The sequence below is a fragment of the Bubalus kerabau genome, chromosome 1 (assembly GCF_029407905.1).
Source record: "Bubalus kerabau isolate K-KA32 ecotype Philippines breed swamp buffalo chromosome 1, PCC_UOA_SB_1v2, whole genome shotgun sequence".
Taxonomy (NCBI): Eukaryota; Metazoa; Chordata; class Mammalia; order Artiodactyla; family Bovidae; genus Bubalus; species Bubalus kerabau.
This window is the reverse complement of record NC_073624.1, coordinates 239390407-239412239: the sequence shown is the minus strand read 5'-3', so window position 1 is coordinate 239412239 and position 21833 is coordinate 239390407. Positions and strand designations below refer to the sequence as shown.

Here is a 21833-nt window from a genome sequence, read left to right as displayed (position 1 = left end):
CCGCCCTCAATATTTCCCAGAATCAGGGTCTTTTCAAATGAGTCAGCTCTTTGCATCAGGTGGCCAAAGCATTGGAGTTTCAGTTCAGCATCTGTCCTTCCAATGAATCTTCAGGACTGACTTCCTTTAGTTTTGACTGGTTGGATCTCCTTGCAGTCCAAGGGACTCCCAAGAGTCTTCTCCAACACCACAGTTCAAAAGTATAAATTCTTCAGCACTCAGCTTTCTTTATAGTCCAATTCTCACATCCATACATGACTATTGGAAAAACCATAGCTTTGACTAGACGGACTTTTGTGGGCAAAGTAATGTCTCTGCTTTTTAATATGCTGTCTAGGTTGGTCATAGCTTTTCTTCCAAGGAGCAAGCATCATTTAATTTCATGGCAGCAGTCTCCATTTGCAGTGATTTTGGAGCCCAAAAACATAAAATATCTTACTGTTTCCATTGTTTCCCCATCTATTTGCCATGAAGTGATGGGACTGGATGCTATGATTTTAGTTTTCTGAATGTTAAGTTTTAAGCCAGCTTTTTCATTCTTTTTCACTTTCATCAAAAGGCTCTTTAGTTCTTCTTTGCTTTCTGCCATGAGGGTGGTGTCATCTGCATATCTGAGGTTATTTATATTTCTCCTGGCAATCTTGATTCCATCTTGTGCTTCATCCAGCCTGGCATTTCACATGATGTACTCTGCATAGAAGTTAAATAAGCAGGGTGACAATATACAGCCTTGACGTACTCCTTTCCCAATATTGAACCAGTCTGTTGTTCCATGTCCAGTTCTAATTGTTGCTTCTTGACCTGCACACAGGTTTCTCAGGAGGCAAGTCAGGTGGTCTGATATTCCCATCTCTTTAAGAATTTTCCACAGTTTGTTATGATCCACACAAAGGCTTTGGCATAGTCAATAAAGAAAGAATACGCAGAAGAACTATACAAAAAATATCCTCATGACCCAGATAATCATGATGGTGTGATCACTCACCTAGAGCCAGACATCCTGGAATGTGAAGTTAAGTGGGCCTTAGGAAGCATCACTACAAACAAAGCTAGTGGAGGTGATGGAATTCCAGTTGAGCTATTTCAAATCGTAAAAGATGATACTGGCATATTTGCTCAATATGCCAGCAAATCTGGAAAACTCAGCAGTGGCCACAGGACTGGAAAAGGTCAGTTTTCATTCCAATCCCAAAGACAGGCAATGCCAAAGAATGTTCAAACTACTGCACAATTGCACTCATCTCACACGCTAGCCATGTAATGTTCAAAACTCTCCAAGGCAGGCTTCAACAGTACATGAACCATGAACTTCCAGATGTTTAAGCTGGATTTAGTTATACTAATGGTGCCATTTAATGGTCTGCCTCTATGCATAGCCTGTGTCCAGTGATTTTGTGGGTCTTCTCAAAGGGTAGAGTCTACTTTTCCATCCCTTGGATCTAGGCTTGTGACTTGTGTCTTGTGACTTGTTTTGGTCCAAATAGCTGTGTAGAAGTGATGGTGTGCCAGTTCTGAACTTATGCTTAAAGAGAGCTTGCCTGCTTCAATTGTCTCTCTCTCAAAACCTTTCTCATGTGCAGTAGCCTAGACAAGCTGGCTAGAACATGGGAGGCACATGGAGCAAATTTGACTCACGCAAGCCAACTAGCCAACACCCAGCAGATCCACTAGCTAAGCAGAGATTACCTATGTGAGCCCAGCTCTGATCAGCTAATCTCTGGATTCTTGAGCAAAAATAAATGTTCACTATGCTTAATATTGCATGCCACTGAAGACCCATAGCTGTCCATTTAGCAACATTATTGTGGCATTACATAACTGTGAGATGGGTCAGTTAGTAATTTTCCAAAGTCACCCAAATAGTAACTGGTAGAGCCAAGATGCGGAGAAAGCAATGGCACCCCACTCCAGTACTCTTGCCTGGAAAATCCCATGGACAGAGGAGCCTGGTGGGCTGCAGTCCATGGGGTCGCTAAGAGTCAGACACGACTGAGCGACTTCACTTTCACTTTTCACTTTCATGCATTGGAGAAGGAAATGGCAACCCGCTTCAGTGTTCTTGCCTGGAGAATCCCAGGGACGGTGGAGCCTGATGGGCTGCTGTCTATGGGGTCACACAGAGTTGGACACGACTGAAGCAACTTAGCAGCAGCAGCAGAGCCAAGATGTGAACTTAGGATGTCTACTTTCAGAGTCTGACGTGCCCAGGGAAGGCTTTGGAAAGAACAAATTTTGGGGGAAATATCTGAAGTTTCTCAGAATCTCCGGTCTCTTATGTCAGAGGTCCTGTGTTCAGTCCTGGGGTTTTATTAACTACTTCAGGCCTTTGGATCTTGGTTTCCTTATCTTTAAAATGAACATAATAAATACTTCCGTTAGCAGGATTCCTGGTAGGATCCAATGGGATACCTATGAAAAGCATTTCACAAATGCCTGTGCAGATAGCAGATGCAGACATCACATCTCCACCCTGCCAACAACTCAACAGACAGAGGCTCAAGGGCTTTGCTAGGAGGTCCTCTGCACTTCTCCTCTCAAGGAACAATTATGGATCGAGTGCACCTGTGGAGGCCAGGATAGTGAACTGTTTGTCTTTATAGCATCACCTCCCATAACAGGAAAGCTTTAGCTGAGTTCTAAATGAGAGAAAAAGGGGGAAAAGACCCCTAAAGCTGCTATCAAATTCACAGAGGCCCTTAATGGTGATTTAATGCTGGGAGATCTAGCTTGCCACAAGATTGTGACAGGACTGTATTTTTTTCTGTCGGGTTTAGGTGAGTGGTAGTGTGGCCGCATTTAAAGGCAGTGGGGAGAGGGTGGTGGGAGGACTATTAATCATGTGCTGGACTATAAACAGAATTAAAGGGACAGGGAGACTAGGGATGGCTGGAGAGTGACCTTTGGGGCAGGGTGTTACTAAGGAAGCACAGAAAGGAGGGTCAGGCTACACCCTACCTGTTCTTTCTCCTTTCACTTTTATAACTAAATTCCTCCTCCCTGTAGTTCCCAAACCCACTCTAGGAAAGCCTTCATAGAGATCATTTAGCTTCCCTGGTGGTTCCAGACATGGTCTCAGCGTACAAAAGATCAGGATTCAAAAGCATCACATAATGCCTCAGAGTCTATGGTTAACTCTGGCTTTCATCTTTTACACATTTAAACACTTTTTAAAATGCACTCACATTTAATGTTTAACCCCAGACACTACCCAGCTGTATACATGCACCAGTATTCGTTCATAACATTCGCTCATCAAATACCATTTGTTCCTCTCTGTTATGTACCAACCATCAAGCACTGCCCTAGGCTCAAAGGAAGCAGAGATGAATGAAATATGGTCCCTGCCCTCAAGGACAGCTTATAAATCATTCCTTATCATGACTTCTAGATGGAAAAACAAAATTTTTTCCACAGTAAGCTATCCCTGAATGTTCTTAACAGGTCTTCCACTGATGAATATTTTGCTTATTTCTAATTTTTGTTATTCAGGAGTCACTGTAAAATGTGTGGGCATGACTATTGAATAACTTCATGCAAGAAGGCTGTCAAGGGTAGGTATGCTATAAATTTTTATTTCTATTGCCAAAAAGGCTGCACCAATTTACTTTCCAAATAATAATATATGAGTACTTGTTTCCCCAGTACTATTAAGCTTCATATATTAGTAAATCTATTAAGTAAAAAGTGAAATTTCATTTTTGAAAATTTCTGTTTCTTTAATTGTGAATAAGGTTGAGCATTTTGTTGAATGGTAAAGACATTTTTTTTCCTTTGAACTTATTGTTAACATTCTCAGTTCATTTTTCTTTTGGTTGTTGGTTTTGTTTCTTTATTTACAGACATAGAAAAATTTAGGAAATTAGTTATATTATAGTGGTTTTTCATGTGCAATTTTACATTTTCAATGTAGTCAAATTTGCCAGTCTTTTTGGTGTGGTTTTTGGTGTTCATTTCTTCTTTAGAAATATCCTTTGTATGTCAAGATTATAAAAGCATGCTGCTGTATTTCCTTTTAGTGATTTGTATAGTTTTTTTTTTATTAATTCATGAATGCATATAGAACTATGTTAGCTTTTCATTGCTGCATCACAAATTACCACAGCCTTATCAGCTTAAGACAATACACACAATGTTGCAGTTTCTATGGATCAGGAGTTTGGCATTGTTTAACTGGATCCTTGGCTTAGAGTTTCACAGCCTAGGCTCAAGGTCTTGGCCAGAACTATGTTCTCATCAGAAGCTCAACTGGGGAAGGATCTGCTGCCAAACTCTTTCAGATTGCTGCTCAAATTCATTTCCTGATACTATGTGATTCATGGCATCCTGCTTCATCAAAGTCAGAGAGACAGTCTGGCATGATGGGCATTCCATTATTATGCAATCACAGATGTGATCACATAAACCTCTCACCTTTGTCACATTCCAATATTTAGAAGAAAGTCACTGATCCTTCCCATACTCAAAGGGATTACACAAAGGTATGAATACCAGGAGCTAGAGATCCTGAAAACACTCTAAAGTCTGTATGCTACAAATCTGTTTTGGTAAAAAGAGGTAGGGATATAACTCTCTTTAGAGGGTCAGCCAGAAGTCTCAATGTCACTTACAAAATTATCTAACTTTCCTCTAACTTATTAGAGATTCTATTTTTAAAATTTTCCTCAGACAGTATAGTTTAAGTAACTCAAACTAGTTATTTCTCCTTCTTTCTTCATTGCAAATACAGCATCCATGGTATTGGAAATGTAGTTTATCAATTCCACAATCCACTTATTGGGCATAAAAAGAATACTTTTCAAGCTTCTTCCCCAGAGCCAATCACCATTGTCAGTTTTTGTTTTATTCTTTCAGACATATGTATGTCTGTGTTTTTATTGTTATATACCTATATCTATCCAGCTAAATATAAAGGTTGAAGAAAATAAAAAGAAGAAAGTCTAATCATTATCTCACTCTTTTCCACAGAAGAGGTGCATATTCACAGCAGAGACCAGACAACCTCAAGTCAATGCAAGTGTGTGCTAGGAAACACTACATTAGTCAGTTAAGCTGACTAGTCTTGCTCCAAAATGAGCCAAACTCAGGACCAAGACAAGGAAGGGGCAGCAACAGGTAAAGCAGGATCATTTCTGAAGATAGAGTGCATCCCAAAGAAGATAATATAGTTAAGAAAGAATTGCAAGTCCCCAAGTCCCATGCACATGAACAGCCACAGTATCTGTCTGGGCCTTTCTGAGTAGGACTCTGTTCAGTTTGATTTTTTTTAAAAAAATTATAATTTCTGACTACATTCTGTTTCATAATAGAGTTTGCAAATATGCACTGAAGCTGATATTATTGTCTCTCAGCAGCAAGTGGTATGAAGAATGAAGCACATACTAGCCATGACCCTGACATCAGTTCAGTTCAGTTGTTCAGTCATATCTGACTCATTGCAACCCCATGAACTGCAACATGACAGGCCTCCCTGTCCATCACCAAATCCCAGAGTTTACACAAACTCATGTCCATTGAGTCAGTGATGCCATCCAACCATCTCATCCTCTGTCATCCCCTCCTCCTCCTGCACTCAATCTTTCCCAGCATCAGGGTCTTTTCAAATGAGTCAGCCCTTCGCATCAGGTGGCCAAAGTATCGTAGTTTCAGCTTCAACATCAGTCCTTCCAAAGAACACCCAGGACTGATCTCCTTTAGGATGGACTGGTTGGACCTCCTTGCAGTCCAAGGGACTCTCAAGAGTCTTCTCCAATCCACAGTTCAAAAGCATCAATTCTTCGGGGCTCAGCTTTCTTTATAGTCTAACTCTCATATCCATACATGACTACTGGAAAAACCATAGCCTTGACTAGATGGACCTTTGTTGGCAAAGTAATGTCTCTGCTTTTGAATATGCTATCTAGGTTGGTCATAACTTTCCTTCCAAGGAGTAAGCGTCTTTTAATTTCATGGCTGCAATCACCATCTGCAGTGATTTAGAGCCCCCCAAAAATAAAGTCAGCCACTGTTTCCACTGTTTTCCCATCTATTTGCCATGAAGTGATGGGACCAGATGCCATGATCTTCGTTTTCTGAATGTTGAGCTTTAAGCCAACTCTTTCACTCTCCTCTGAATGACAAACCACTTCAAGACTGTCATTTATCATCACACATTCCCTAATATCACCTCATCTTATAGTAGAGTTGAGAAAAAAAATAGTGAAATAATTTTGTATTCAAGGATCTCAAAAGAGTAGGAAAATAAAAAAATACACCCAAACCCACCACCACTCCCTATTGCCTTACACCCAGACTCTTCCTGCTTCCTCATTTATTTACATAAGTAGCCTAGCCTCTGAAAGCCTTTGACTCTTCAAATCCCACGTTTGAAAGAACCAGATCCTCCCCCGGGTCAAAGATATTTTCAGAAACAGTTCAATAGAGGCCTATTATCTCTTTCTTCTGTTTATTTAAGCCCTCCTTCCATTTGTCAACTTCTTTGACAGGTTTGTCCTGCAAAGGATTATTTATTCTTTAATACAATTTCTTAAAAAAACAAAAACAAAAACAAAGGAAACAAACAATAACAAAAAGAACCCCTAAGTGTGTCCAATGGACTTAAAGCTAAAGTGGCCCATCCGTTGATTCTAAAGAAAAGCAGCTGGCAAAACTAATCAATGCTGGACATTTGCATTTTTTTTCCTTTTTTACAGCCTCCCCTGGTGCTGTGAGATTGGTTTTCTGTGTTGGAAGGAGAGCATGGAGAGCAGCTGCTGTCTCCCGGCCTGGTGCACAGTATACAAGAGTGCGTGGCACAGAATTCATCTACCAAATATCCCAACAGGTTAACCAGTTCTGGAGGGAGGAAGTCACAGCTCTTACTTTTGAAGGTTCTTTGTACTGAGTATAAAAGAGTCTGTGTTTCTGGGAATAATATGTCTCTCTTCAAATTGACTCTATCTACTCTAGGCAGCAAGATGCTGCTGCTAAAACTTGATAATCTCCTGCTGATGAGATGGTGACAAGAGAAAAATTAAATACAAGTATGAGCTTGGCAAAAACAAACATATGCAAGCTCTGGAAACTAGGCAGCAGTATAATTCTCGTTGCAAGTTTCTGAGTGCTTCTTATGTGAGGTATTGTGCCCAGTGCTATACACGCATTATCTCTATTAATTTTCTCAACCCTGAAAGATACATGCTATTCTTAACCCTGCTTTATAGATGGAAAAATCGAAGACTAGAGAAGAATCGTGGTTTTTACGAGGGATCTAGCCTTTTAAATGACAGAGCTGACATTCATCTAGGTTTCTCTGATTCTTCGAAACTTAAAGAAATTCCTGGAAAGCTTCCTTCACAGACCAAGCATTCTAAAAGAGGTTCATGTTGGATTTCCAATGAGAACCACTGAGTGTATTCCCTTTGGAATCCATAATGCTGCTGCTGATAATCATTCAGGGAGGAACATTTTCATCCTATTCTTTGTCTCTTTTTTTTTTCTTCCGTATCTTCTTCACAAGAAGCAATCTAGTGTTGGCCCCTTTCTCCTTAAACAATTCACAATTGAAATCGCTATTCATGATCTCAATTCTATTCTGAAAGATTATTTATTTCACTGGCCACTTTTCTTCCTGACATTCCTAAGCTCTCTTTGATGTCCAGAAAAGTTAAGTCACTATTCACTAGTTCTCACTGCTGGTAACATATAATTCATAGCAACTACTTGGTCATAGAGCCGGACCCAAACCAACTCATCTGTTCTATAATCCATGAAGCTTCAGGCCTCATACCTCATCTTCCTCTAGAAACATTATTTCTAAAATACTTTTCAATTTGCATACAGTAAAATACACCCTCTGCGGTGTACTGTTTTATGAGTTTAACAAATGCTTGCAGTCGTATAAGTACTACTACAATCAAGATACAGAGCATTTCCATCCCATTCAAATAAATCCCCTCATGCTATTCCTTTGTTGTCACCTGCTCCTAACTTGCCAACCGCTGACCATTCTCTGTCCCTGCTACTTTGGTTTTCTCCATAATGTCATATAAAATATAATCATATAACATATATCTCTCAGTCAGGCTTGTTTCATTCAGCATAATCCATTCATATTTTTGGAGGAGATGGGCAAAATGGGTGAAGGGAGCCAACTGTACAGCTATGGATGGTAACTAGACTTGTGGTGATCACTTAGTAGTGTATGAATGTCAATTATAATGTTGTACATCTGAAACTAATGTAATAAAAAATAAATTTACCCATGTTTTTTGAATATCAGTAGTCCATTCTTTTTTATTGATGAGTAATATTCCATTGCATGAATGTTCCATGGATTGTTAATCCATTTACCAATTGAGGGATATTTGAATTGTTTCCAGTTTTTGATAACTACAAATAGCTGCTATAAACATTTGTATATACAGTTTTGGTGAACATAGATTTTTATTTCATGTAAGTCCTGAGGAAAAGAGTAGCTTGTTCATATTCTAAGTTTACCTTTGACTTTATGTGAAACTGCCTATTTTCCAAAGTGACTGTAACATCCTGCACTTCTGCCGATAGCATGGGAGAGTTCCCGTTATTCTATCCTTGTCAGCACTTAATTTCGTCAGGGTGCTTTGCTTTAGCAATTAATATCTCATCATCAGTTCAGTTCAATCACTCAGTCGTGTCTGACTCTTTGCAACCCCATGAATCTCAGCACGCCAGGCCTCCCTGTTCATCACCAACTCCCAGAGTTCACTCAAACTCATGTGCTTCAAGTTGGTGATGCCATTCAGCCATCTCATCCTCTGTCATTCCCTTCTCCTCCAGCCCCCATTTCCTCCCAGCATCAGGGTCTTTTCCTATGAGTCAACTCCTCACATGACGTGGCCAAAGTATTGGCGTTTCAGCATCGGTCCTTCCAATGAACACCCAGGACTGATCTCCTTTAGAATGGACTGGTTGGATCTCCTTGCAGTCCAAGGGACTCTCAAGAGTCTTCTCCAACACCACAGTTCAAAAGCATCAATTCTTCGGCGCTCAGCTTTCTTCACAGTCCAACTCTCACATCCAAACATGACCACTGGAAAAACCATAGCCTTGACTAGATGGACCTTTGTTGGCAAAGTAATATCTCTGCTTTTTAATACGCTATCTAGGCTTATGGTTTTATGCAATTCTCTAATGACTAATGTTGAGATCTTCTCACATGCTTATTTATCACAGTATATCTTTGGTGAAGTGTTTCTCAAATCTTTTGTACATTTAAAAAATTGGATTGTACATTTATAATTTAGAGATTAATTCATTTAAGTCAATTATCCTTTAAAATGTAAATACCTGGTTTAAAAAGTAATAATAATAAAAAAAACCTCTACTAAAACAGAGTTCAGAGGCCATAAGGGGGATGCTCTCATGCCCTACAATGATAGCAGAGCCCAACAAGAACAAAGACTTCTTTTTATTGCCTGTCAAGAGCTCACCCAATTGAAAGACTGTCACAACTCAGCCAAAGAAAAAGTCATCATATTTCAAACTCTCAATTCTTCAATTAACTATTTGTTTTTGATGGCCTTCCCAAGTTCTCTTTCCCCTCTTTGAAAGAATTTTCCTCCCTTTGCTGTATGGGGTCTTAGATGTGGCTTGCCATGGTTGCAGACCCCAAAAATGCAGTTCTTTGTTACTTGTAAATAAACTCACTTTTGCTGAAGAGAGAACTGAAAGTCTATTTGTTTCAAGTCAACATTTTGGTGGCTCATACCGGGATCCAGAAAAGGACTCCTACTGACTCTGAAGATGGTGAGCAAACAGGTGCAGTAGCCATACTGAGTCCACTGCTGCTCACTGCTTCCCACTGATCAGAATTTGAGGGTAAGTCTTTCTCCTAGATTCTAGCTTCTCTCTTTGCATTTTAAACCTCTTGGGGTTTTCTTAGGATCTGTTTTAAGGCTTTATCCTTTCTGTTTAAGACTTTGTTACATATGTGAGTATTCATTTGACACATTTTAAAAATAAGGCCATTCTTTCTAGAACTGGCTAGACTTCACTCCATTCTTTTTGGAAAAGGGGTTGGTCTATTGACACTAGAGTATTAAACTTTTAGCCTGACTCCTTCAGGATTGGATCTTTCTAGTGGAACTGTGCTTTAAACCTTTGGCTTGATTCCTTCAGAATTACTGTACCCTTGAAGCTGTACTGAGCAGCCTTTGATCTGGCTCCTTTCCAACCAGACAGTTCCCTTAGAAATGACTGGTGTTAGATCTGCAGGTTACGTGAACCATGAACTTCCAAATGTTCAAGCTGGATTTCGAAAAGGCAGAGGAACCAGAGATCAAATTGCCAACATCCACTGGATCATCAAAAAAGCAAGGGAGTTCCAAAAAACATCTATTTATGCTTTATTGACTATGCCAAAGCCTTTGACTGTGTGGATCACAAGAAGCTGTGGAAAATGCTGAAAGACATGGGAATACCAGACTACCTGACCTGCCTCCTGAGAAATCTGTATGCAGGTCAGGAAGCAACAGTTAGAACTGGACATGGAACAACAGACTGGTTCCAAATAGGAAAAGGAGTACATCAAGGCTGTATATTGTCACCCTGCTTATTTAACTTATATGCAGAGTACATCATGACAAATGCTGGGCTGGATGAAGCACAAGCTGGAATCAAGATTGCCGGGAGAAATATCAATAACCTCAGATATGCAGATGACACCACCCTTATGGCAAAAAGCAACGAAGAATCTCTTGATGAAAGTGAAAGAGGAGAGTGAAAAAGCTGGCTTAAACCTCAACATTCAAAAAACTAAGATCATGGGGAAACAATGGAAACAGTGACAAATTTTATTTTCTTGGGCTCCAAAATCACTGGGGACAGTGACTGCAGCCATGAAATTAAATGACACTTGCTCCTTGGAAGAAAAGCTATGACAAACCTAGACAGTGTATTAAAAAGCAGAGACATTACATTGTCAACAAAGGTCCATTATAATCAAAGCTATGTATTTCCCAGTAGTCATGTACAGATGTGAGTGTTGGATCGCATAGAAGGCTGAGCAGCAAAGAATTGATGCTCTCAAATTGTGCTGCTGAAGACTCTTGAGAATCACTTGGACTGCAAGGAGGTCAAACCAATCAATTCTAAAGGAAATCAATCCTGAATATTCATTGAAAGGACTGATGCTGAAGATGAAGCTCCAATAATTTGGCTACATGATGCAAAGAACTGACTCACTGGAAAAGACCTTAATGCTGATTGAGGGCAGGAGGAGAAGGGGACAACAGACGATAAGATGGTTGGATGGCATCACTGACTCAATGGACATGAGTTTGAGCAAACTCTAGGAGACAGTGAAGAACAGTGAAGCCTGGAATGCTGCAGTCCATGGGGTTGCAGAGAGTTGGACATGACTGAGTGACTGAACAACAATGCCAAAAGCTGAACTGGCAGCCATACTCAAAGACTTTCTGAAAGTAATCAAGGATCCTTACAGGTCTCCAAACTGTTTCTCTCGACTTACATCAGCTAGTTGGTTAAGGCCAGGCCCAGCATGGAGGAACACTACTAATTGGGAAAATCTTAAAAGGTCTCTAGGATTACAGCCAGGAGACGAGCCCACTAACTGAGCACATAGCCTAGGGCATCACCAGGCAACTTCATTAGGCAATTCCTATGACTTTCCCAAAACCTATCGATTGGAACAAAATTCAGGCTTACACACAAAAATCTGATAAACTTGTTCATAGTTATTACACCTTACTTCATATTACGAAAAAAAAAAGAAGAAATTCTGGTCTTCTTTCATATGTTTATCCCACCCAAGTAGTTTTTAACTCTGTGTTTATAATGAGCTGAACTGGAACCTCTCCCTTCAAGTAAAAAGGACCAGAGTGGAATTGGACACTATCTTGACCCCAGATACAGTTAATCTGGAAAACCAGCTCTCTTGCACTAGAGTCACTAAGATTACTAACATTCTTAATCTTTAACTCCAGCCAGTAAAGGCTTGTAAATGAAACCAAAAGCTTCCTAGTTTCTGTTTTTAATGAAAAGAGCCAGGACATCTGAAAAGTGTTACAAATTTAAGCATTTCAGACACCTACAGCCCTTCTAACCAGCCTTTGCCATGTCCTCCCAATCCTTAAGTGACAGGGCTCCAAGGAACTGCAGGGGCTCTTCCCAGTGCTTTCTCTTCACCAGCTTGAGAAACATTTGTCCAGTTTGGGGATGAATCTTTTCCAGGTCTGACACTGGAGCCACACTCTTAGTGCTCAACCCCACTACTATAAGGCAGCCCCTGCCTTGGAGTACCACATTCAGCTAGCGGGGCTCTCCAATGACCTTAAAAGATTCCTGTCTCTTACCTATTCCCTTTTGTTTAAACCCTCTGAAAGATCCACACCCTTTTCTTTTTAGTTCCTTAGCCCTCATCCATTTATTAGGCTGAGACTTCTTAGAGAAGTACCATGCTGGAACATTTTTCTCCCCAAAGGGAGAATTATTCTAGAATTTGAGAGTAGTCATCAAAGCAGCCAAGCAGGTGAATTAGATGAGCTTTTGCAATCTTATTTGCTTCATTTCTGATGATACTAGAGATGATTCTGGAAGCATTGATCATTTATCCCTATTCAATCAGCTACAACCCTCCTTATATGCAAAATCTTCAACTGATATTGGCAAAATTTATAGCACACCTCCTATCAAGATTCAAATAGATCCCTCAAAATATCTCCCCAGAATTAATCAATGCTCTATGAATAAAGAAGACCTTCAGGACACCAAACTCACAACAAAATGTTACAAGGCACAAGGCCTCACTATCCCTTGTACTAGCCCCTACAACACTTTCATTTTACCTGTGCAAAAACCTACAGGCCAAGAGTAGATATTTGCCCGACCTTGACACAATAAACAACATTGTTATCCCCTGACACTCTGTTGTTGTTTTCAACTCTCATACTTTACAAATATTCATTCCCATTAGAAGCAAATTCTTTACTGCAATTGATTTATGCAGTACATTCTTTAGTATTCTAGATGATGAAGCAAGACAATAACTTTTCGCCTTTACTTGGAAAAAAAAAACAACAACAACAATTCAGCTGGACAATAATACCCTGGGATTTTACTGAGAGTCCTTCTTATTTCTCAGAAATCCTGAAGGCTGATCTGGATGATATAAGGTTCCCTAGAGGTTCTACTTTGTTGCAGTATATGGATGATTTGCTTCTTTGCTTTCCTTCTCAAGCCCTCAGGAAGACGGCATCTACTTGCTAAAGCTTTTAGCCTTAAAGCGACATAAGGTCACCAAGAAAAATTGTGGTTTGCCCAAATCCACATTCACTATTTAGGACATCTGATATAACAACAAGGACCACACCTGGATTCATATAGGCTTCATGCTATCCTATGTTTCTCCAAACCCAAAATTAAGTGCCACTGTGAGGCTTTCTTTGGTTCATTGGTTATTGTCAAAAGTGAATTCCAAACTTCTTATAGCCAGAATTCCATATGTTTTCATAAAGAATAACAATCTTGACCCAATTTTATTGTAAGGATCATAGCCATCACTACATAGCCTTTAAGGCCTTAAGAAAGAGTGTGATGAACCTGACCTTGGGTATCCCAATTACCAGATTCTTTTTTTTTTTTTCCTTCTCCCATTTTGTATATGAAAAGGAAGAAAATGCTCTTGGGATACTCACCCAAAAACATGGGTATCACCATTGACCAGTATTATAGCCAGTCACTACATCCTGTGGCATAGGGATACCTCCCCTTGCTTTAGAGCCATTGGTGGCCCTGCCCTTTTGGCTAAGACCATCACAGGAAATTTGCTGTGGGATACCCTTCAACCATTTGTGTACTTCACGCAGAAGAAGCCCTCCGAAATTTTCATCACGCTCAACATTTCTCAGTCAGCAGCCTCACCTCCTAAGAAGTCCTTTCATTAACTGCTCCTCACATGACTCATATACATTGTAACAACCTTAACCTTGCTACTCTTCTCCCCTCTGCTGCTGCTACTGCTAAGTCGCTTCAGTCATGTCCGACTCTGTGCGACCCCATAGACAGCAGCCCACTAGGCTCCTCTGTCCCTGGGATTCTCCAGGCAAAAATACTGGAGTGGGTTGCCCTTTCCTTCTCCAATGCGCAAAAGTGAAAAGTGAAAGTGAAGTCGCTCAGTCGTGTCCAACTCTTAGCAACCCCATAGACTGCAGCCTACCAGGTTCCTCCGTCCATGGGATTTTCCAGGCAAGAGTACTGGAGTGGGGTGCCATTGCCTTCTCCCCTCAGTCACTGACAAATTCCTTCTACATGTGCATACATGCTCAGTCATGCCTGACTCTTTTCAACCCTATAGACTATAGAAGCCCATAATGCTGATGGACCACTTCCTAACTCCTAACAATGATCTTCAGGAAATTCCTCTGAGTAATGCTGAATTCTCATGGTTCCCTGATGGTTCTTATTTAAAGGAGGACAATGACAAATATTGTGCTGGGTATGCTATTGCAACTCCTTTTGATACTGTTGAGGAAGCACCTTTACCTATGGCTACTTTGACCCAAAAAGTTGAATTCTCTTCTCTTACACAGGCTCGCACTTGAGTCAAGGGCAAAACTGCCAATATTTGTACTGAAAGTAGATATGCTGAGTATCTCATGATTTTGGAATGTTGTGGAGGCAACATGGCTTCCTCACTTTCAACAAAAATAAAACTTACAATGGCTCCTATGTTCAGGAATTATTGGATGGAATACTTTTACCTGCCACTCTCGCTATTATTAAGATTCTGGGGTGTTCTAAACTTGACTCACTGTTCCATCAAACTCTAAGGAATAGACTCTTGGATGCACTCAACACATCTAACGAGAGCACCAAACCTTGATTGGCCCTGTACACATCTATTGATCTGAAAGCAAATATATTTTACAAAATTGAGGTAGACAACAGCTAGTGAGACAGCTTTTCCAAGATATCCAGACCTGTTTGATGTCTGTTGGTAAACTTTTGATGATGACATAATGCTTCAGATGATCTGCAATGTCTATCATCTTGATAACATATGGACATTAAATAAGAAGTGCCTGAGAGTTCTCCCTCCTACCTTGTTACTCAAATGTGACATCAACAGTTTTCCAACCTGTGTACTTTGCCTCTGATATGAAATACTACACTTATGAAAGGTCCTTCCTGGCACTGAGGGACAAAGGGCCACTGAAACAAGAAAACCTGACTCTTGATCGGTGATGCTATCAGAGAAAGAGCTTATCAAAAGGTGGAAATGTAAGAAACTTCAGTTAATATAGAGTTGGGAGACCAGAATGGGGAGGTCTCATGCCCTACATGACAGTAAAGCCAAATGCAAAGAAGAAAAACTTCTTCTTGCCTGGCAAGAGTTCAGCCAATGAGAAACTGTCACAATTCAGCTTGTGAAAAGCCACTATACTTTGTTTACTACAGCCCTCTCAGCTTGCTTTTCTCCTCTTTGAAAAAGTTCTCCTCTTCTTACCGTGCAGGCACTTGCATATGGCTCACCATGGTTGCAGATCCCAAATGGCCACTCTTTGTTGATCTAAAACACATCCACTTTTGCTGAAGAAATAATTGGCAATCTATTTATTTGGGGGCTTACTGGCTTCCCATCTTCCCAGATGGCAAAGAATCTGCTGTCTTTACCACCTTGCAATGGAGGAGACCTGAGTTCTATCCCTGGGTCTATTTACTTTAGGACACCACCAGAAAATCAATGCATTAAGCTTCCATAGATCACTGATATCTCATTATAAATTTGCTTTGCCCATTCACTCAAAAGATATAAGCACCTACTAAGCACCTATTTAAAGCTCTCTGTACTAAGGACTGTGAATACGAAAATAAGCAAACAGTTTATAAAGAGATTTGTTTAATAAGATTACTATCCTTACAGCTAAATGAAAACAACATTGAGGAAAAAGAGAATGCAGTTGGTGCAGGGAACATACTACAAAAAACTCTATTCTAGAATTACTATGTTAATCTCTACTCTGCTGTTGTTCAGTTGCTCAGTTGTGTCTGACTCTTTGTGACCCCATAGACTACTTGGTACAATATGTTAATTCTGAGCCCAGTCATCTGGTCAGTCTCAGAAATGTGAGCCTCACTGACCCTCTTTCCTTTCCAGCACTGATCAGCTTCAGCAAGGAAAAGAATTGTGTGTCCTTTGTCGTTCAGTTGCTCAGTCATGTCTGACTCTTTGTGACCCCATGGACTGCAGCACACCAGGCTTCCCCATCCTTCACCATCTCTCAGAGCTTGCTCAAACTCATGTCCATTGAGTCTGTGATGCCATCCAACCATCTCATCCTCTGTCATCCCCTTTTCCTATTGCTTTAAATCTTTCCCAGCATCAGGGTCTTTTCTAATGAGTCAGCTCGTCGCATCAGGTGGCCAAAGCATTGGAGTTTCAGCTTCAGCATCAGTCCTTCCAATGAATATTCAGGACTGATTTCCTTTAGGATTGATTGATTTGATCTCCTTACAGTCCAAGGGACTTTCAAGGGACTTCTCCAACACCACAGTTCAAAAGCATCAATTCGTTGGCACTCAGCCTTCTTTATGGTCCAACTTTCACAACCATATGACTCCTGGAAAAACCACAGCTTTGACTAGAAGGACCTTTGTTGGCAAAGTAATGTCTCTGCTTTTTAATATGCTGTCTAGGTTGGTCATAGCTTTTCTTCCAAGGAGCAAGCATCTTTTAATTTCATGACTGCAGTCACCATCTGCAGTGATTTTGGAGCCCAAGAAAATAAAGTCTGTCACTGTTTCCATTGTTTCTCCATCTATTTGCCATGGAAGTGATGGGACTGGATGCCATTGTCTTCATTTTCTGAATCTTGAGTTTTAAGCTAGCTTTTTCACTCTCCTCTTTCACTTTCATCAAGAGGCTCTTTAGTTGCTCTTCACTTTCTGCCATAAGGGTGTATTATCTGAGGTTATTGATATTTCTCCCGGCAATCTTAATTCTAGTTTGCGCTTCATTCCAGCCAAGCGTTTCTCATGATGTACTCTGCATATAAATTAAATCAGCAGGGTGACAATATACACCCTTGACGTGATCCTTTCCCAGTTTGAACCAGTCTGTTGTTCTATGTCAGGTTCTAACTGTTGCTTTTTGACCTGATTTTTGCTTTTTGACACAGGTTCCTCAGGAGGCAGGTAAGGTGGTCTGATATTCCCATCTCTTGAATTTTCTTTAAGAATTCTTTAAGTTTTCCTTAGTGAACAAAAACATGGCACTATTTCTAAATGATTTTTAACAGGTTAACAATCGTGCCACCCTCTCTCCGGATTCCAAGAACTCTTCTGTCTATAGTTTTGTTGTTGATACTGTTTCTACACCAAAAGATTTCTGAGCCCTAGGAAGCTCTTCAAGGAGTTAAGAATTCTCAATTCATACACATTGCTGTAGAAAGGTTTAATGGTGATAAATTTTTTTTAGAAGAAAGGAGTCAGAGGCAACTTTTTGAAACATTTAACCTAATTCCAGTTTTACTTAATCTTTAATATAATTTTACTATTTTCCAGAATAAGAATCTATACAACCTGGGCTATATGCAAAAAGTTGCTGCTTACAACAGGAGATGGCTTCCCATAATAAACACATAAATAGTTACAGTAAAAGATGGAATTTGATAAGTGTTTTGTTAGATATATGAGCAAACATAAATTCCAGGATGGGGGAAATGATATCTGCCTAGGCATTTGGCCTTGATTGATGGATATTGTTTTGAAAAATAGAGATATGGAGATTAGAAAAAGGCATTCCAGATAAAAGTGAACCATACAAAAAAGCAAGGAACCCACAACTAAATCATATTTAATAATGAAAGACAATATTTTCCCTGTAAGGACAGAAAAAAGATAAGGATGTCTGCTCTTTATACAGCATTATACTGGGGGTTCAGACCATAGGAACTGGGCAAGAAAAAGAAATAAAAGTCACACATAATCAAAAGCAACAAGTAAAACTATCTCTGTTTACATAAGATATAGTCTTGAGTATAGAAAACCCTAAGGAGTCCACTAAAAATACTATTAGAACTAATAAATGAGTTCAGCAAGGTTGCAGGATACTAGATCAGTATATAAAACTCAGTTGTATTTTTATATACTAGCAATGAACAAGCCATAAACAAAATTAATAAGATAATTCCACTTACACAGTAACATAAAGAATGAAGTATTTATAAATAAATTCAGCCAATGAAGTTGTAGGACTCAGACACTGAAAAATGCAAACTATTGTTGAAAGAAATTAAAGAAGACCTATATAAATGGAGAGATAATCATGCTTATAAATTGGAAGACAATATTCCTCAAATTGACCTATAGATTCAATACATGCAGTATCAACATCCCAGCTGACTTTTTTCAGAAATTGACAAAACTAATTGATCCTAAAATTCTTGTGTAAATGTAAGAGTTCCAGGATAGCCAAAGAAATATCTTCAAAAAGAACAATGCTGGAGGACTCATACTTTTAAATTTGAAAACTTACTGCAGAATTACAGTAATAAACACATTATGTTACTGGTAAAAGGATAGATATACAGGTTAATATAATACAATTGACAGTATAAAAAATAAACCTTTACATTTATGGTCAACTGATTTTTTGACAAGAGTGTCCAAACAATTTAATGAGGAAAGAAATAAAACAGTTGGGCAGACCCTCACAGTGTTAAATATAGAATTATTACATAACTCAGCATTTCAGTCCTAGCTATATTCCCAAAACAATTAAAAATAAATGTCAACCAAAAACGTATAACATATGAATATTCATAACAGCATTATACAAATAGCCAGAAAAGTAGAATCACTGAATGATGAACAAATAAACATAAGGTGGTATATCCATACAACGAAATATTATTTTGCCTAGAAAAGAAATGAAGTACTGATACATGCTACAACAATATGAATCTTCAAAACATGCTAAGTGATAGAGGCAGAAATAATAGTCATATTATATGACTCTGTTTATATAAATAAGTAATCTATCAAATAAGGAATAAGGAAATCTATCAAATAGAGAGGAGATTAGAGGTTGCCAGGAGCCAAAGGGAAGAGGAAATAGGGAGTTACTAGGTTTCTTTTTGAGGTGACAAAATGTTCTAAAATTAGATAGTGATGATGGTTGTAAAACTCTGTGAATGTACTAAAAACCACTGCAGTACATATTTTAATAGGGTGATATTTTGGTATGTGTGTATCTGAATAAAACCTATTTTAAAAGGATAATAGTTTGGTATGTATGTATCTCAATAAGATATTTTAGTATGTGTGTATCTCAATGAGACTTTATTTTTAAAAAGGTCAGGGGGGAGGGAGATAGGGAGGTTAAAAGTCTCTTCTGATGGAAGAGATAATCTCCCAGCTTGGGTAAGATGTGACATAGGTTGGGGAGCCATGACACATCTTGAATGACCATGTAAAGAGAAATGAACAGCCACATGAACAGATCTCCACTGAGAATTTATTTTATAAGTTCGAAGACTTGGTTTACAATATGGCAATGTGTTAGAAGGTCACTAAAGGCATTATCTCATTGTAGTATTTTATACTAAGATCTATCATTCTTACTATGTCTCTGGGAGAATCTTAGGAAGTCACCTCACTTTCCCATCCTCAGACAAGACTTATAGAAAACCCTATTACAGAGTGAAATACTTCAGCCAAACTATCTATACTCACAAAACCACCATCCTTCTTGAGGTTGTTTTTTAAATTACATCATCCTTTGGCTTCCCTGATGGCTCAAACAGTAAAGAACTTGCCTGCAATGCAGGAGTCCCAGGTTCAAGCCCTGGGTCAGCAAGATGCCCTGGAGGAGGAAATGGCAACCCACTCCAGTATTCTTGCCAGGAGAATTCCATGGACAGAGGAACCTGGCAGGCTACAGTCCATGGGATCGCAAAGAGTCAGACACGACTGAGCAACTTTTTTTTTTTCAGCTTTTATATTATTAGAAACAGACACACTTTAAAAAGAAGTTTGCCTTCTAAGTGATTCTGTGGGTCAAAGGACCAGACTTCACATTGTACCAAGAGACAACTGAGAGGGAAAACCTGATGAAGTGTGAATACAGCCGTGAAATATCCAAGTATTCAAGAAATGCATGAGATAGAGCCCAGATAAATTTAAGTAAATATTGAAGGTATATATACATTAAAAATTATGACTTAGACGTAAATACAACACCATGCAGAAGTCCAAAAAAGGACAATGGTTTTAAAAACTATGGTGTATTATGTGGAGTCTATTAATAAGATTGAAAATCACATTTACTTCATATTTAATAATACAGATAAGTGACAATTATTCAGTTATAACTAAGCCTAAAAAGTTCAATTATTAATATAATGTGTCCTAAATGTATGTATATGTACATTTTCATCTTGTATAATATTTATATACGTATCTGTATATACATACATAGTTTTCTTGACATGAAATACAGACATACATATAGAAATAGATTTTACTCTATTGTGCATAAAATTTTATACATTTGTATTTATATAGTATGATACATAAAATAACAATTTTGTATGTATCAATAAAATGTTAATAAGGATGAGATTATGGGTCATTTTCATTCCTTTTATTTTCAGCCCTGGGGAGCTAGCATGACAGATAGGCCAACAACTTGGAAATTAGGCCAGTAAAAGAGCCCTTTGATGTAGCCACTTTGGGAAATATTTTGGACGTTTCTCAAAAAGTTAAGCATAAATCTACCATATGACTGAGCAATTCCACTCATTGATATCTGCCCAAGAGAAATGAAAACATATGACCACACAAAAAGTTGCACATGCATGTTCACAGCAGCATTATTCATAATAGCTAAAAAATGGAAACAATTCAAATGTTCATCAGATGAATAGATAAATAAAACATAACATACCCATACAATGAAACATTATTCACTAATAAAAAGGAATGCATAATGATACACACTACCATATGGATCAATTTCCAAAACATTATGCTAATTGAAAGAAGCCAGACACAAAGACCTCATACTGTAGGATTTCATTTCTATGAAATCCAGGATGGGAACAGAGATTAACTGTTAATGGGCATGATGGATCTTACTGGGGTGATGAAAGCGTTAGGAGAGTGGCTGCACAACCTGGTAAACTTCATAAAAACCACTGAATTGTATATTTTAAAAGAGTGTAATTTTATCTTTAAAATTTCGTGATCTGTAAAATATACTTCCATAAAATTTTTTAAATGTGCCCTTTAAGACTTGAGCTTAAATTAACAGTTGGCAGACATAAGCAGAGATATGCAAACTTTACAAGACAGAATGACTCCCAGACCAAAAAGACTTGACTGTAGCCTAACTGATGGTAGAAAGAAGTCTACAGAACCGACGTGTTATCAGAATGGAGAGGGGTTGTAGGATAAAGGAGAGCAATGACTTGGCTTAATGCACTGGTGTATTAGGGTTTCCATTACTCCTGTAATGAGGGAGGTAGGGGAAGAGGAAAACAGTGGTTTTGAAAAGATAACTCAGCTGAGAGTTAGCTGAATGACTCCCATGCACTGACTTGAGGCTCCCCAGTCCAAGGAAACAGTAGTTGGTTAGCTTCCCATGCAGTTCTACTGTAGAATGAGGATGTACTGATAGGTAAATGTAAGTCTCCCTAGACTTGTTCTTTGTAAATTAATGAGATTAATAGTCTCAGTACCACAGCTGTTTCTGTGAATTTAGTAATGTTGATTCATCACTGTAAAAGAAAGGCTTCTGAGCCTGAGAAGTAGAGAGCCTTAGTGTGGAGGGTGATGAGTTCCTCAGACCAGATGCT

General features: G+C 38.9%; 1 long non-coding RNA gene across 32 annotated transcripts in view; it reads right to left on the bottom strand.

Annotated features, from left to right (window-relative positions):
- Positions 1–21833, bottom strand: part of LOC129636993 (uncharacterized) — a 499812-nt gene that overhangs the window by 358474 nt on the left and 119505 nt on the right. The window lies entirely within an intron of this gene.